The sequence below is a fragment of the Crocodylus porosus genome, unplaced genomic scaffold (assembly GCF_001723895.1).
Source record: "Crocodylus porosus isolate Cpor-Errol unplaced genomic scaffold, CroPor_comp1, whole genome shotgun sequence".
Classification (NCBI taxonomy): Eukaryota; Metazoa; Chordata; order Crocodylia; family Crocodylidae; genus Crocodylus; species Crocodylus porosus.
The window spans coordinates 5,717,115-5,725,232 of NW_017728914.1; positions in this window are offsets into that span (position 1 = coordinate 5,717,115).

Sequence of the window (8,118 nt, forward strand, 5' to 3'; positions counted from 1 at the left end):
AGTATTAGTAAGCATAAATTTACTGCCTTTTTCTGAATTAAAATGCATGCACAGTTCTTACTGAAGGTTCGGGGTCATAATGTAGAATTGAAGATGTAAACTGGTTTTCTCCAGCACTTCAGTACCTTCATTGTAGTCTTACTTGGAATTAAGTTTTATTTAAATGATAGTATGTGAAGTAGTTGGTCAATCCCTAATGATGGAGTCTAACTGCTGAGTAGTTGGGCCGTAATATTTAGCCAGTTCTTATATGGTGGCATAAGCGGTTACGAGTCTGTGAAGTGGCAGTATATTAGTACTGTCTAATTGTGATGCCACCCTGGCCAAATCCATCCCATTCAAAAGCCTTGTCCTGCAGCGAACTTATTAATTTAGATGATGAGGATTGATACGAATGAAGATATAGGAGAATGAAGAGGAACCTTGAAATTTGCATGCAGGGTTTTGGAGGTTATAAAATCACTCTGTGCAGTTGGATAATATGGGGCTGGTGAAATACTTATGGTAAATGGTTAGACACTTCATGCAGTTGATGTAATGCTTTGTATGTTTCCTGCCTATTACCCATGGTACTGAGATTCACTGTTCTGCTGAATATACTGCTTTGGGGCAAGATGTAGAGAAGTCCTAGTCTTAGTGGTTATTAAGGATAAGGAAACCATGAACTCTGTCAGTGTTGTGGCTAAATATAGATTTATCTAATCAAAGGTCATTTTCCTTGTTTCTCCCAACTTCAGTTGGGTAACTTATTTTATGTTCCAGCCTGGCAGCTGATGGATGATGCTTTTCACAAGAACTTGTGACTTTGTGCTAGATGTGGCTGCATTTCAGCATGAACGAAGTGATCCCTATGTACATTACCTCAAGTAGTTGAAGTTTTCCTTGAGTTTTCAGCAATGTGGATTTCTCTTTCCCTCCTCCCCCCGACCTCCCTTAGTCATGCATGTCTCATTGAGTTCACGGAATTCCTATTGCATGCGTCTAGAAGAGTGGTTCCTAAATTCTCTGAGTCATGGCACCCCTCCACCACTTCTTTTGAGTGTGGCAAGGTCCTTGGTTGAGAAGCTTTGTTGGTGATGCCTCCAGTTACCTCAGTACTTCTCAACGGATACTGCTGCCTCCAGGTAAAACTGCTGCATAACCAGCCTAAGAAGGGCTGTGGCATTTGGTGCATGTACCTCCTGCATTAAGGTTCTCTGGTAACCCTAATGCAGACAGGAGAGCAGCCTTGAGCTGTAACCCTTCCTAGTCCATCCCCCCATGGTCTTCCTGGAAACAGGCATGTGGCAGTCCCATGTGCCTCTTTTCATGAGGCATGTTGTGGGGGTGGGTCAGACAGGGAAGGACTATAACCTGAAAGAGTTCTCATTCTGTGTTAGGGTTATCAGAAAGCTCTCATGCAGCTGAAGTATGTGCATGCTCCACCCCTGCATGCAGGACACTTCTATTTGGCTAATGCTGCAGCAGTGGCACTCCAGTTAAGAACCACTGGTCAACAATGTGAGATTTTGGGAGGCACAGATCCACTAACAAGCTGCTTCTAGTTCTGACCATGGTGTCCTTTGACTTGTCTCTGCAGGCAGTACCGGAGGAATATTAATGTTCAGATACTATTTCTGTCTAGTTGTCAGTGGAATTTGATATAAAAATTTTTGAGACACATCTTTGCTGGGTGCTGATGTACAAAATTGGCACTCCCTTTTTCACTCTCACTTTTTTTATCAGAAAATAGGAGTTGTGTCCTATGCTGAACATGATGCAGCTCTACTGTGGGAGTTATAATGGGAATACTGGTCATCATGCAGGCAAAAGCTGAGGAACATCCAGAAGTGATTAAGAACGGAGCTTAAATACGTTCTAACTTCAAGGTATGAGTAGTCTCCTATATTACTGTATTTACTCAAATAGAAGAAGACCCCCCCCCCCAGTTGGCATGGGGGGGAAGCCCTTTCTCTTATCACATACAAGGCAATCCCACTAAATACGTTGTCCATCATTAAGCTGCTGCCAAAAGCAGCATGTGTTTAGCAATGCAAACCAACTATGAAGTTGATTTAAAAGCAGCCAAAACTGAAACACATGATGAGAACCTGCCACAAGAATAGATTCTGAGTAAGATGTATGGTCATGCCCATTAAGTACAGTCCCCCTTACTTCTGACTCTCTCAACTCATAGTGAGCCACAACATTGCATGCAGTTTACCCCGAATCTCTTGGTTGCTTCCTCTCTTAGCCTGGCACACAGTGTGGCCTTACCGTCCATGAGGTGAAGCTGAACGAGTTGGCCCTGTGCCTCATCTGCATATACATTTTTGGAGCATCCCTGGACTTGATAAAAACACCCAGTTCCAGTCATGAGTGGGGGCTAATTAGCACGTGGGTCCCTTCTTGGGTGTATTTGGAGTACATGTGCATATTGAGTAGTATTGAGCTGTGGGATTCATCTTGGTTTGAAATGCTGTTGACTCTGGTGGGGCTCAGCCCAATGAACTATGGTAAATCATGAGTCTTTGGCTCTGGATTAATATCACGTATAGTTTGTAGTGCATATAAGTAGGTGCCAAAGTGCTGCTCAAAAATGTATTTATGGAGTACCTGTGGTAAAAGTTACTGTATCAGAAAAGGTAATATGCATCAATTCTGGATATACTAGGTGCATGGATACTATATGTAAATTGCTACAGCCATGTTTCATTTCAAGGTTGTTTTCACATTTGCTCCTCCCTTCCATGTGCTCAGGGAGAGTAGGGTCTGACAGTAAAGCAAGGGGGGAAGGGGCTGATAGGGGGAAAAGTTGTGGGGACTAGAGAGCAAAGGGCTACCTGACTACCCAGAGTTATTTTCCCTGCTGTTGCAGTGGGAGGAAGATGAATTCAAGGCAGACCTCCAATAATTAGATTCTGTACCTGGAAAAATATAGCAAGTCTATAATTTTGTTATATATAGTATCTATGTATAGAGGGGTCATCTTATAAATCAGGGTTGTCTTCTATTCAAGTAAATAGGTAAATTCACCCTAGAACTGTTCTTCCCTTTACTTGTCCCTACTTTTAATATGCCGCATTAGCACAGTGACACTTCATGTGCTCTGCAAAAAGGAAAGGTACATTTATCCATAGTCTCTTAAATGTTGACTTGATATAGTATCTAAATTGCTGAGATCTGTCTATGCAGAACTTCAGAGCATTTCCTAGTGCTCTAGATGTTTCTACTTGTCTAGAAACACAATTGTTGCAGGGGGAAAAAGATAATGGGCAGCTTACTCAGAGCTGTAGGACACTGGACTTTGAACAAGGTCCCATCTTCTGAGTGTGCATACAAAAAAAAATTGAATGCTTTTCTTCAGAGTGGAGGTTTTGCCCTGATATTTTTAGTCCCCCTGTTCCTCCTTTCCTTCTCAAATGTGTTCTGCACCAATTTATCTGCTAAGCAGCAGCTTGACACCTTGGCTTTCTACATTTAGCAGTCCTACATGCACATTGTTTGGACATGAAAGCTTCTATGAATAACTGAATTTCTGTTAAAGGTTTGCAGTGGTGTCACTGACTTTTATATTTCTAGTTACCTGTTTCAATTGAATTCTCAACTATTTTCTGATAAACAGATATCTGTTACTGTAAACTCCCCGAGTTCTGATCTAAAGATTTCAAGTGACAGAGAATACAAGGTTCCTTAGCACCATGATGATCAATGCCAGGTCCACCTCACTAAACTCAGTCAGTTAGTGGTAGCATTGGGGTGGACTTTTCCTTGCGAATCCTACTGTGGGTGTATCCTTATATTCAAATACGTGGGGCTTCATACATAATTAAGGTCTAAAACTTTACAGCTGAAATTGGCTTCATCTGCAGTATGATTGTGAGCCCCTACATACAGAGCTAGTGTAGTGGTACAGGTTGCATGAATGAAGCAAACCAGTCTTGCAAAGGTAATACACAGGTAAGGACTGAGTAAAAAGTTCTCATTCCATATGCTAACAAGTCCTGAATGCCTTAGCTCTTAAATATGCTGAGTAACAATAAAAACCATATGAGCAGCATAAGAGTCATAAGGAATTGATCACTTCTCTTGCAAGCCTTTTGCAATTGTAATTCTTGTAGCCACTAGAAGGTAAGTTTCACTCCTAAACCACCGACTTGGTTCAAAATGTTTGCAAAGTTTTTAATAATAGAAAATTGTATGTTTTTTACAAAAGAGAAGGAAAAAGGATGCTTACTTAGAAATTTGATGGAAATTCTTGAAATTTGCTGGAAAAGAATCTTATCCTGCCTGCAAACCAGAAAGTTTGAGAAACTTTTGAATATTGAAGGAAATCTGATATCTATGAGCTTACAGTTTTAAAAAAACAGAACAGCTAAAATCTAAAAGTAGAGATTAATGGAAGATATAATGAGTTTTATATTTGCATATACAGAATTCTGAGGAAAAAGAGATGGTGAATTATTAAGCAGGTTACATATAGAGATGAAGAAATACAAAAGCTTAACATCCACCAAAACAGAAGAGCTCTCAGAAACCATAGGTAGAGAAGAAAAGAATACAAGACTCCTCTGTGGACAGTGACTTGGATTAAGGGAGCACTGTTGATGGAAAATAAATCTCTGTGTATATTTTAGGTTATTGGATTTATTTTAACATGTTAAATTTGTTATTTGATAAGTTGGATTTGTTAATAAATAAAATTAAAACAGATGTGGATGCTAGCATGGTATAGGACCCAAAACTCAGCTGCACTGGCATGAGTGATAGGAGGAAAAAGCAGCTACTTTCCAAACTACTGTATTTACTCAAATCTGAGGCAAGTTTGTGTCCCCCTCCTCTCCCCACCCATTCAATATGGGTGCGGGAAAGCTCCTTGTTTTAGATTTGGGTAGAAAAGTGGGCAGGGGGGAGGGAGGTGGGGCAGTGCCTGCAGCCCCCCTCCAACCTTGAAGCTGGGCTGGGAATTGGAGCCACAGCGCCTGCCCCCTATAGTTTCTGTCCTCTCCCCCTGTATTTGCTCCCTGCTGCCCCTGTCCCCCCATCACTTACCTACCCATGGTAGGTGTTTTTAGTCTTTTTAGACTCAAGGCACCCCTTGGAAAATGTCAGCTCTTAGCTATCACATGTGTTGTCTATGGAAAAATAGAGCAATTCTTCTATTGCAAGGAACTCAGAAAGACCTCAACAGGTAAGAATGTTTTGATGTTATGAATTCCTATTGGAAATCTCTGGCTTTATCCTCTGAATCAGATAGGTGTTTGTGCACTCAATAATTGTGCTGCACCCCTAAAATGATCTCACAGCACCCCAGTGTGCTGAGACACCCTGGTAGAGGATCACTGATTTAGTGTGTTCCAAAACAACAGTACGGGTCTGGACATCTGGGATTGGTTTTAAAAAAAAAAAAAAAAGATTTAGAACTTGGTCAGTATAAATGTTATCTAATGAAAGCAGCAGTGTCAGACTAGGGTTTGTTGTAATGTTTGAGAAAAGTGTTATCTGGTTAGCAAGACAAACTGATCAGCTTATACCTAAACCCTCCCCTGACTCTGTAGATAACATTTATGTTCAGAAGAATACACTTCCTAATTATTCAAACAGAATTCACATGTACGCTGGTCGGGGTTCAACTGAGAACCAAAATGAAACTCAACTGTATTATGGTAGTGGTTTTGTTTAATTTTTGTGCACCCTAGATAGACATTTAAACATCCATTCTTTATCTGGTTTTCACTATAAATTCATATCAAGTTGGCATATCAGGCCAATACATTCCGTAAAGATAATGATATTCCCCAGTACAATAAATGTAGGTAGGTACAGCTAATTGGCTTTGGAAGAAATTGCTCTCTTTCATGAATAAACACTACCTGAATTCAAAAGCATGTGTCAGTTCTTTCTTGGACTAAATTAAGGACGCATCTGGTACAACCTGTTTGTCTTTCCTGCCCTGAACTTCATAGCAAAGCGTGCAGACAAGCTTACAGGAAACATTACAAAACCTTCCTGTGCTGAAAGAATCTACAGGGCTTCCTTTTTATGTCATTCTATCCTCTTTGGTAAGCAAGAATCCAGCACTAGGAGTAAATGCTATGATGAGAGGAAAATGATTTGGGTCATGGTGAGAGTAACTTGCAAAGGTGAACTTCCCTTAAACAACAACTCATGTATGCCAAGTAGAGTCATTTGGGATGTGCTTGTAACGAGAGAAGATCTAGGCAAAGAGCTGTAGTAGCTGGTTTCTGTCAATCATCACTATTTTTGAATTTGTGTGTAAAGAGTTCTGCTTCTTGCTTGCATACGTCTACTCTTGTGGTTGACAGGTTGTGACCTGAGAGAGGTTAGGATCACATGGAGTGAGGTGAGGATCGCTTGGGTAACTTGGGACAGTTTCATGGAAGAGCTTGACAGATGGGGACTAAAACCTAGGCTCTGATTCAAGTCCCCCAGGAAGTTAAGGGTGTTCTAGGAGTGTATTCTTGGTATCCCATGTTACTGAATAAGCCAACTGCTGGGTCTGAACCAGGTGGAGGCTTTTCAGGTTGTTGGTTTTGTTCTTTATCATAGTGACCACGCCTCAAGATCAAGAAGGTCTGGATTACATGGTCAGGCTCGACTGCCTCAAGAGGGAGGGTAGATTTCTCATGAAATTTAAGGGCATGTCTGGCATCCATGCTGGCCTGGTTAGTTAGAAGCAACAAGCACCATGGCTGTAGGATAGACAGAATCTGATGGCAGACATACTGAAGGCAAGTGAAAGGGTCTTCAGAGTGCTTTCCCTCTCCTAGCGACATCCCAATATCCCAGTTCAACCCTTGGCCTTTCATAAGGTAGCAAGAGATAATTAGCTGTGTTAGTCTGAAGTCAGGCAGAAGTAGAGGCATGGTGGCATTTTGGAGAAACTCATGTAAACTGTCACCCATGAAAGCTTATGCCTCTCTGAACTAGATAAACTCTAAGGTGCCACCCCTGCTCTGCCTTCTACCATTCAAACAGTGCACAACATTAGAAGGCTTGAAGTTTGTAAAAGGGATGTGACTCGCAATTTATTTAGTGAAGGCCTACAGAGTGACAAGGGACTTACTTAACTCCTGTTCGCACCTCAAGTGGCTCTTTGATGTTTCCAGGCTGTGTTTGCCCCTCCCCCAATATTGTTTTTGAGTAGTTTTATCTTTTCCCTGCCACAGTTTCCTATTGCTGTTTCAACCAGAACATGAGCTTCCGGAGGATGTGGTCAAAACACAGAGTAATCAAACTACGGCAAGAAGCAGGCCAGGAGGAGAGAACACTCCGCATAGTCTCCTTCTCTGATGGTGAGTGACAAAGCCCACATGAAAGTAAGCCTGTGCTTCAAATCCAGCTGCTAGATGAGTTGCAAGGCCAGCTTGATCTGTAGGTTTATGAGAAGCAATTAATGTGGTGATGGTGCACATAGCTTCTATCTACTATAACAGCTCTGTGTGGCTCCAGCATTACATATTTCTACCCTTTCTCCAGGTCAGATCAGTAAACTGGACATCAATGCTGAACAAGATGTGGGCAGTAGTCATTTGGGGAAGACTCAAATGCAGTATCATTTAGATACCAGATACCGTATCAGTTGGCACAAAAGGTATCCTTATGAGAAACAAAGAACCAAGCAGTCACGTTCTTTATTTATATAAGGGTAAGTGTGTTGAGTATGATAAACAAATTCTACTGGTACAAGGCATGAGAAAAAAGACTTAAGCCTAATGAAAAACCTTCCCAAAACAAAGTATATGAACTATTTAGGGCACATCTGGAACAATGTGCTTCACAGTGCAATATGAAAGACTAAAGATTTGTCTATCAGATGTCGCAGAGCCATGGTAAAAGAGGTACTCCTGGGGTGTTTGCAGAAAGTGGAGGCATGTGCATTAAGCAGTAGGCTCTCACTGAGGATATTGATGGAGACTCCAGGGTGACTCATGTCAGTGCATAGCCATTGATCAGGACAGCATGACCTCTTCTCTGATCTTGACATCTATGTTAAGAGAGGTTGCTGAGATCTCTGTAAAGGTGGTGATCAGCAGCAGCAACTTGTAGCGGGTGCACGGGGGTGGGAGCGCTGCGGCCACTTCTAGAAGCCAGTGAGTGAGATTGGTGGGGAAGACT